The following is a 10,051-nucleotide window of genomic DNA, read 5'->3' as shown; positions in this document are numbered from 1 at the left end:
ATCCCTTGTTTGGAGTGTGAAGGGAATTGATTGGGAATAAATAGCAAATTTACAATAACACCCTTACTAATATTATATCCTTATGCTTTCATTAAAGGCAAAATAGTCTTTTTCTATATATTCCCAATCCCAATCTCTATTACTTGCCCCCCCAAGTAATAAAATCATGGGAATAGACTAGTTTTATTCCCATTCCCAATCCCACCTACAATTCCCCTTCCCACAAAACAAACCAAGCAATACATACTCCCACCCCGAGGAACTAGAAATGGAGGAAAGTTATGCATTTACTAAGGCATAAACATTGATTAAAATATTATAAAAACACATGGTAGAGAGAGAAAAGAGGAGAGAGATAGGAAGAGAGAGGCATGTAGGTGGACCACACCTATTTTTTCGTCGGATTGTATCACGTGATGGGGGACCACATGTTGATTGTTCCACTGAAAGTTTATATAGTACCATTGAATCCTCAGTGGTACTATTTACGCATAAATTTAGTACAACTGAATGCATATATAATACCATTATGTGCACATATAGTATCACTGTATATTCAATGGTACCATTTGATCATCCAATGATATCAGAATATTTATTCGTTTGTACATATGCATAATTACATGAATACCCTTTGTTATGCATTTCTAAATGCCTAACATTCCTCCCTTTAAAATTCCTCCTCCCACCCCTCCAATTCCCATTCCCAAGCCCCAATTCCCACTTACCAAACACCCCCTGGGATCTACTTCAATTTTTTTCTTTTTAATTTTTTTTTTCAACAAAAAAAAATTTTAATTATCAATTATTTTTTTGACAAAGTACTTAACAAATATTAAATCATTTGACTATATTGAATAGATTTTAATAAAAAAAAAAAGTTGAATTAGAATCCGTAGTAATTAGTGGTGAATGTATCCGTGTTAATATACGAACATACCAATTAGAAAAAGTTTATATTGAATTAGAATGTATGTGAATACACAAGTTAAGCATATCAAAAAAAATAAAAGGAAAAAAAAGGTTAAGAATATCGATCTACACAGAAAATTTTAATTGTGTATTAGAAATCGATCATACATAAAGGTAAAGTTTTTTTTAAAAAAATATTGAACCTCGAATATCATAGGTTTTAATTATTTTATTTTAATTATATATAGGGATCTAAGCTTTTGTAAAACCAGTGCATTTATTTGGTGTGAATACTTGTTGTCGTTATTGCACAGGAAAAAAAAATCAATCATATATAAGGAAAATTTAAGCGTATTTAGAAATAGAAAAATAAACAACTAACTTCTAATTTGTATTATGTTTAATATTCTACTATCTACGAATTAGTGCCTATAGTATTTTAAATATATTCGGGTTTAAAAGTAAAGAAAAACAAAGTAATATTGTCAATTCATGGTATCTAATTTAATCGTCAAGTAAATATATATTCGTATTAAAGTTTATTGTAAGTTATGATATCCTCCTTTTCCCATGAGTATATCTAGATACAAAAATTTTATAATGTAGCAAAAAATCGTGGCATGAGTATATGCTTGTAACGAGAAAAATTACTTGTGGCGACAGTACTATAACTTTACCACAAAAAAAAAAAAAAAAAAAAAAAAAAAAAAAAAAAAAACACTACTCGTGACACAAATGTTAAGTTTGCCACGGGAAAAGAGTGACTCGTGGCACAAATGTAAAGTTTTCCACGGAAAAAGGGCAATTCGTGGCACAAGTGTAATATTTGCCACGGGAAAATAGAAACCCGTGGCATAAATAATTCTTCTTATTTAGGTTTGTATCATAGTTCATTTTACCCGTGGCTAAATGAAATTATGCCTCGAATTTAGAATTCCCGTGGCATAATTCGTGGCACAAGTGGTGATTTGTTGTAGTGCATGCATATTGAAAAAAATGTACTTGATAATATTCTCGGTACTTTGCTGGATATTGATGGGAAGTCAAAAGATAATTTAAAGGCTAGACATAATCTAAAGAATTTGAAGGTTATGAAGCATCTTGCTCCAATATTAAATAATGGAAAGTGGCATATTCCTCCAGCACTTTACACCTTGTCTAAGGCACAAAAAGAAAAGGTGTGTAAGTTTTTAGAGACTTTGAAGGTTCCTGATGGATATTCTTCTAACATTTCAAAATGAAAGAAAGAGGCTTCTAACAATTGCAGCCAACAAACAAAGATTGGAGTTGTTGGGCGTAAAACAAATTGCTTCACTACAATGGTACTAAAAGCTTCGGTCGCACTAGACAAGAAATTGTACGTAATTAAATGCATTACTTGTAATTAATACATGATAGATTACTAGTAATAATGAGTATAATCTGACTTTAAAATCTCTGTGATGTAGAGGAAGAAGAATGGTGGGAAGTGTTCTCGTGTTGATCTACTACTTGCATCTCGTACGAGAAAGTCTGAGAAGGCTGTGAATGCATTAACTTTAGAAAATAACACCCGTGCAGTAGTAAGTTATGATTGTTAATTACTATTTTCATATAACATTCTCTATCTTAGATTCTAACTTAGCAATTTTGTGTAATAATAGGATGAGATAAACAAACTAAAGGAGCAAAGGGATCAAGGTCTTAATGAGAAAACGGATGAGCAAATAATTCAAGATGTGCTTGGCAAAGATACACACGGGTACTTGAAAGCTTATGGACCTGGTAGAAGTATTACACAACATTTGAAAGTAAAGCCTTCTCGATTAGATCTTTCTGAAGAGGTGAATGAAGTTAAAAAGAAAGCAAATCAAGCAATTGAAGAAGCAAAAAAAGATGCTGAAAATGCTAGAATAGAAGCTGAACAAGCCAAAAAAGAAGCGGAAGCTGTTAGGAATGATGTAGACAAAAAAATTGCAGAGAACAATGAAGTTTGGGAGAAAAAATTTAGTCAACTTTTGGATTTTCTTGAAGTAGGAGGTTCTTTGAATAATGATGATTCAGGAAGTGAAGGTGCATCAAAAGTGAAGTAAGTACATCTCGATCTTTCTGAATTACCGTTTCTCTCTCTGAATTCATATTCGGTCAACTATAGCTTTTTGTTTTACATTTATTTGAGAGTTTTCTTGCTTTAATTTACTTAGACAATAATCTGTTGTGTAGCCTTGATCAATTTATTCCTTATGATCTGACTTTTTAGTAACTTCATATGATACCCTTCTTCATGTGCTAAACACTAGCAAAAATCTCCTAGGACTGATTATATATCCTTGATTGACCAAAAGAACAACTTAGTTTTCTAGAGATAAAAGAGTTAGGTAAACAAAATAATTTACTCTAGCATGTGGAGAAAATAATTCCATATCGAGCAACTCCTGTTGTCGTTGTCTGGCCTGCAAGGAGCTCTTCCTGTCAATTTACTCATGTTGTATTAATCTTGTAATATCACATGCCTTATTTGTCCATTCCAAAATGAATGTATTGTTTTTATACTTGGTAGCCTTCTATAATATATTATTCTTTTTTTCCGAAGCCATGTTTGCTAATTCCTACACTAATATTTAGACTCTGAATCTGTCTATGAGTCAGTTCAGTGGAAAATTCCTCACTATTTAGGTAGTCTTCCAAGTATGTGTTGGCTTTACTGTATATAATTTATAGTTTATTAGGCTTTTAAATAATTTTTATAGCTCCCTAGGGCCAGCCACTAGAAGGATTGAATACTGCCTGGGAGAGGGGAATCAGGTTTTTGGAGCTGTAAACTGATCACCTTCTTGCCAACATCATCAGAGATGTTGCTGAACTGCTTCAAAGAAATTGGCAGGTTACAGTGCTTCATGTAAAGAGGACGGCAAACGAAATTTCTCATGGATTGGCTGACATAGATAGAAGCTCACAACAGGACAATTTGGTTTTCCACTTCTTCTTTCCTCCTACCTTGACTGCAGCCTACACCAAGGAACTTGCTCACTCTCTCGCCATGATTAATGGTGAAAAATCTGATGTTTGCAGCTTCTCTTGAGCCATGGCTGGGCTCCCCTACTACTATCTACCTTTATGCCTTATGCTTTTAGTTTAAATTACTGTTGCTGTTTTATTTATTTTTATTGCTTGCGGTAGTAGCAGCTTCCATGTTTTGCAATTTTCAATTTTTCAGCAATTATGGAGGCCCTATTTGATCACAAACATTGATTTTCCTAGATGCTATAATCATCTAGTACTAGTATAGTTTCCTTTCCTTGTTAAAAAAAAAATAAAAAAAATTTATAGCTAATTATTTTTGTTTTTCATTCTTGTAGGTAAAAAGAAGAATGCGAATCACAAGATATACTACATTTATCAAATTACATATGATGTAATATTTTTATTTTTCTATGGTAGAAGGATTAGAAGGCCGCATTACTCTTTTTATCCTATTTCCGTGCGTGTATGTGAATAGTGATGAATCATACTAATTTCAAATATTTTAGTTTGTATGGATATTAAGATCAATTTGAAACTCTATTTCTCCTAATTAATTATGTGTTACAAAATTTATATATTGGTCTAAAAAAACCAAATGTGCTTTATTTGAATGAAAAAATGTCATTTTAAATTTTCAAGCCACGAACCAACGACAAAGATCATTGATAGTAAATTTGGTAGACACGATAAAAATTCGGGACAAACAACTTTAGCCACGATAGTATTTGTGGTATTGGATATTATGTGCCACGGTAGTATTTGTGGCAAACAACCATATTAGCAACGGTGATATTTGTGGCTACTAAGTATATTAGCCACAGTATAATTTGTAGCAAAGTAGTTGTTAGCCTCGTTAGTATTCGTGGCAAAAGAATTTCTTTGCCACGTGAATACCCATGGCATAAAATTCAAAATTTGCCTCGACATCCTTTTTCCTGTGGCAAATTTCTTGCCACGGCCTCTTGTGCCTCGGGAGTAAATTTTGGAATTCCCGTGGCTACACTTCATAGCCACGGTAATTTCAAACTTGTGCCACGATTTTTCCCGTGGCACAAAGGTTAATTTGTTGTAGTGTCAATTCCTGAAGTTTTGACGGTTGAGTTAAAGAGTTATACAAGTTGTTTAAAAACAATTTGTGTCTTGAGAATTTGAGAGTGAATAAAATTTTGTATGGTAAGTATTGGAGAGAGTTGATTTTTACCATGTCAGTGGGAACAAACAAGTTATGAATACAGATCTTATTTGGAGATGTTTGAGATAACAAACCCGAAATAAGTTTTACCAGTTTTTCATGCAGATAGAAAGAAAAGATAGTGAGGTTTAATTAAGTGGAAATGAAAAGATTACTTAGTTTTGAGAAATACTCCAAGTTGTTAAGATCTCTCGGTATTCAAGGAAATGATATTGCTTTAAACTTAAGGGAATGAGTTGAAGGATGGCGAACTATGAGTTTAAGGGTGGTTTTCAAGACATAAAGTCTTTGGGAGTTTGATTGAATAGAATTATAAATAATAAATTCATATATTAGCTAAAAGAAAGGTGAGATAAAAAATAAAGATAAGGAATCAAATCAAGAAAGAAGGTAGGCGAACGTTCAACAAAATGGCTAAAGAGCTTTAAAGGAATATTTTGGAAATGATAAAAAGTTTGAAGGCGCCTTGAGTAACTCTTGAAACTTAAGGAAATTTGAATTATGAAGACGATGTATACTTGAAAGTGTCGAGAATATTGAAATATGGATGTAAAAATGTCATAAAGGAGCACTAGTACATAACTAACCTTAAGTAACACCAAAAAAGTGTTACATATAGTGGTAAAAATGTAATTGTAGACAATAGGTAACACTTTAGTGGGTGATACATCCGCCCATGTTACCTAAGGTCTTATGTAACACTTTGGGTAATGTATGGTAACACTTTTAAAAGTGTTACTGTAAACCTTATTATGTAACACTTTATAATGATATTAGTATCACTTTTAAAGTGTTACTTTTTATTTCTTAGGTAACACTTACTTGTATTAAGTAACACATTTCGATTATATAGTAACACTTTATTCGACATAGTGTATCACTTTTTCGAACTAATATGTAACACCTTTTTTATTATTAGGCAACATTTATAATAATAATAATAATAATAATAATAATAATAATAATAATAATAATAATAATTATAATAATAATAATAATTATAATAATAATTATTATAATAATAATAATAATAATAATAATAATAATAATAATTATTATTATTATTATTATTATTATTATTATTATTATTACTATTATGAACGGCTCAATTTTATAATTATTATTATAAATGTTTAATATTTTATATTTATTATTATTACTAAACTCAGATAAATATATGACATTGATACATAAATAAATATATGATTATGAATAAAAATACATAATTTCTTTGAAACAAAACAAATATTTAAAATCTTACATGTGCATTACTTTATTGTCTAAATACCTACGGTACAAAGTTCAATATAATTCAAGGGAGAAAATTATAAGTTACTCTAGTACAAAAAATAAATGAACATGAAGGTGGCAGTGAGAAGGTAAGGTGAATCAAAGACGACTATGGTTAAAAGTCCTAAAATATCAATAAGCAATGACATCAGCTAAAGCTTTTACATAATTGGATCTCTGCTACATTTTGTACTTCAGGAAAGAGGAGATTGAATGCCCCACATAATCAAGCTGCAAACATCAATATTTTTCTGTTAGAAGATATACATTATTAATTCTATGTTGAAAGGCTAGTCATTTAGAAATTTGAAACTATGACAGGAGTCATATAATATATAGACTTGAAAAAAAAATGGCAACCCATATGATCGAGTTTAGCAGAACCTCACACCATTTGATTATCTTAGAAGTATATATGATGCTATAAATGATGCTCATCATGCTACCAGCAAAAGCTATATATTCACAAATCAATATCAAACTACAAGACCGCCTCTCTGGAAAAGGATTTCAATTTTACATGTCTAATCCTAACAAATTTGATGAAAGTTGACTTAGCGCATCAAATCTTGTTTATAAGTACTCCTAACTATCAAAGAATTCATGAATGATATGAACTTAATGATGATATAATATTCTTTAACATAATGAACAATAAAATTAGGTTCACGTACTAAAACTTCATTCGCCACATAGTTATAAGAAAGCATATGTAACCAAGGATTATCTATCTCAAAGGCATAATTATATGCCCATTTTATATAGTGTTTTACCCCCGTCCCTTGGTCTTTATTAGTAGTGTTTTTGGCTCTTTAGAGCCATTTTTATTACTAATTTGTGTGTTCTAGTGTTTTCGTAGTTTTAGTTGTATTTTACAGGAAATTGCACTCTTGGAGCATTTTCCCGGACTTTATGGATCAACTACGGAAGCTAGAAGGACACGACCACTTTTGGAGCCCAGGATCGGTGAGAGCCGGTGATAAAGGGCTCGGTAATTGGGATCCCGAGGCATTTGGACCAAGTATTCGAGACCCGAGAGGAAATCCGGATTGGGCCGAGAAATCTAGCCCAATAGAAGTCCAAGCCTCAAGGGGAGCAAAGACCCGATCGGGCAACCTCTAGCCCGATCGGGCGCGGTAAACCGTAGTGTTGTGCATGCTAAGGCGCGCCCGATCGTGCGAGCATCCAGCACGATCGGGCGATGCTACTTGGGAAGAACGCGAAGAAAAAGGCGCGCCCGATCGGGCGGCCCTTCGCCCGATCGGGCGCGCGTTTTTAGAAGACCTGATGATGTTTAGTTTTAATTCTTGTTTTAGAAGACGGTTAAATACGATTTTGTACGGAATTATTAGAGGACCTTCTTTCTTAGACTTTCTCTCTCTACTTAGGATCTTTTCTCTCTCTTAACTCTTCTCTCAACTCTTGTTCTTGATTATTTCCATTAATACAGATTAGTTTGGTAACGATTTCTCTTCTCTTAATCTTATTTCCCTTCATCATGACTTATTTTATTGCTTTGATTTGTTTAGTTTTTAATATGTGTGAGTAGTTTTATTTCTAGGGTTTGTGGGGATCCATAAATAATATGAAAGGGTAAATTGTTGTTGTTAATTATCAATGCTAGATTAATTTCCTATTGATTGATTTAATGCTCTGTGACTAGATTTGCGCAGATGTTTTATGCATGAGTTTAACAATATTGATTTGAGATTCGACAGATGAGAATTGATGTTTAGGTCTAGTTTCAATAGGCAGGTTAATTTATAAATGGTTAAGTCGAGATTCGAGAGATGAGATTTAATACCGGTAGATTAATTTTGTGATTGTAATACGTAGCGAAAGCCCTTTACAATCTGGTTAATTGATGCATTGATGATTGACTATTATTGATTATTGGTATTGCATGATAATTTCTTATTGAATTGTTTTAACGTTTTACAATTGCGGCTTGTAAAAGTATAGCAATATTGAATTGATGAATCGAGCAGATGTTAATTTGATATTAAAGGCTATTTTCAATAAGAACTTAGATCTAGTAAATTGCGAGAGCCTGTTAGATCTATGTTGATTAATAAATTGCGAGAGCCTGTTAATCGTGTTATTTATGCAATGTCAATGATTGATTACTATGTTTTACCCTGGAGTATTATTTATTGGTGAACCTATGCCCTAGATCCTTTTATTCATTGTTTTCTCCCTACTCTTAATCTTCGTAGTTTAGTTTCCTTTGATTAAAATATATTGGTTACTTTATAATCTGGATTATATTAATTAATTAGGAATAGAAAGACTCGTTTCTCTGTGGATTCGACCCTACTTCCCTATCTACGTTAGTTAGAGGATTTAGGAATTACTTTTGATTAGGGGATACGACTTTACCCTGTCAAAATTTTGCGTCGTTGCCGGGGAAACGGTTTTATTTTTATTTCTGATTGTTTTTGTAGTCTAGATTATTTCCCTTTTGTCTCAGAGAGCGTTAGTTCTCTGAGACAAATCTCATATTTGCTTCTAGTTTTTGTTTATGCCCAGGTGTTCCAGATCAGGTTACATCCCATTCGATCTTGAGATCGAACGTTCCTTCCATAGACAGAAAAATCTCTACAAGCAAATCCTTGCAGATTCTGGTGATAATAACAATAATCACCGAAATCCTCCAGCTGGTTCTAGCGATTCAGAGACATCATCAGACGCAGAATCGGAGATGACGGCTCCAAAGAAGCTTAGTGATTATTCACAACCAAAGCTTACGGATTTTCCACATCTCACCCCTACTCCGGCTCTTGATGGGGTTCAATTTGAAATCAAACCTCAATTTATAACGATGATAGAGAGGAAGCAATTTAGTGGAGCCAAGGGTGAGGACCCGAATCTTCACATTGCCGACTATTGTCAATATTGCAACACCATCAGGCAAGCCGGGGTCACTCAAGACCAAATAAGGGAGATTCTCTTTCCCTTCTCTTTAACGGGAAAAGCTAAATTGTGGTTTAATGGCTTAAATAGAACTACACTTGGTATAACTGATTGGGAAACTCTTGTTTTGAATTTCTATAACAAGTATTATCCTGCAGAGAGAACAACAGTACTACGGAGTGCGATTCAGAACTTTGCCCGAGAAGCCGATGAATCTTTATATGAGGCTTGGGAGAGGTTCAAGGACTTACAAAGAGAATGCCCTCACCATAATTTAGCGCAATGGCAGTTAATCCAAGCCTTTTATAACGGCATTGGAAATTCCTCTAGAATAATTTTAGACTCTGCAGCTAGTGGGAGATTTATGAATCTTAATGTTGATGATGCAGGTCAAGTTATTGAAGATATGGCGATACACAATTCCCAATATGGGAACCCTAGAGGATTTGCTAACAAGGGGAAGCATAGTGTCGACTCTGTATCCTTTTTGCAAGCTCAACTAACCTCTATTTGCCAAAAATTAGATAATCTGAGCACTGCTAATGTAGCTAATGTTTCTGCAATTAATAATAATTCTAATGAGGCTTTCTTTGAAAATTGTGGTATTGTAGGTCATTAGGAGCAAGATTGCAGGAGTTCCGTGGAGAAAGTTAATGCCTTCCAAGCTTATAGGCAGAATAACCCATACTCCAACACCTAAAATCCCGGGTATCGGAATCATCCGTACCTTTCCTACTGGAG

The 10,051-nt window shown here is 33.2% G+C and overlaps 1 long non-coding RNA gene and 1 other non-coding gene across 2 annotated transcripts; one reads left to right on the top strand and one right to left on the bottom strand.

Moving 5' to 3' along the window:
• Positions 1-2,137: 2,137 nt before the first annotated feature.
• Positions 2,138-4,453, top strand: LOC145630807 (uncharacterized). The gene is made up of 4 exons (XR_014112256.1): positions 2,138-2,269; positions 2,361-2,474; positions 2,556-2,980; positions 4,251-4,453. It is a non-coding gene; the product is annotated as an uncharacterized LOC145630807 (long non-coding RNA).
• A 5,026-nt stretch (positions 4,454-9,479) lies between these two features.
• LOC145633409 (small nucleolar RNA R71) lies at positions 9,480-9,586 on the bottom strand. Its single transcript, XR_014112736.1, has one exon. It is a non-coding gene; the product is annotated as a small nucleolar RNA R71 (small nucleolar RNA).
• Positions 9,587-10,051: the final 465 nt, after the last annotated feature.

This window comes from Chenopodium album, chromosome 5, assembly GCF_948465745.1.
Source record: "Chenopodium album chromosome 5, dcCheAlbu1.1, whole genome shotgun sequence".
Classification (NCBI taxonomy): Eukaryota; Viridiplantae; Streptophyta; class Magnoliopsida; order Caryophyllales; family Amaranthaceae; genus Chenopodium; species Chenopodium album.
This window is presented reverse-complemented; position numbering and strand designations above follow the sequence as displayed.